Source organism: Centroberyx affinis, unplaced genomic scaffold, assembly GCF_046629955.1.
Source record: "Centroberyx affinis isolate AG114_WGS23_722 - 3 ecotype Tasmania unplaced genomic scaffold, CSIRO-AGI_Caff_v1 ptg000171l_1, whole genome shotgun sequence".
In the NCBI taxonomy this organism is placed as follows: Eukaryota; Metazoa; Chordata; class Actinopteri; order Beryciformes; family Berycidae; genus Centroberyx; species Centroberyx affinis.
Genome location: NW_027278868.1, coordinates 516,745 through 516,990, shown reverse-complemented (window position 1 = coordinate 516,990; position 246 = coordinate 516,745).

Genomic DNA, 246 nt, shown 5'->3' with positions numbered 1-246 from the left:
TGAAGAAAGTCTACACAGTAGCCATGCGGCAGCCGAGCCCACTGCTGACTGCTGGTCCGGACTGGAACTGGCTGCACAAGTTCAACAGGAGGGAGTGGCCGCGGAGCCATGGAGCTCCATATTCATGAGCTGAGGAGGAGTGACCCCGCCCCTCTGGACATTATGAGGATAATAATCAACTCAAGTTCGCTTATTAGGACTATTAGGCCGTGATATAGTGGAAAATAAAAGTGGAAAGTAAAGTAT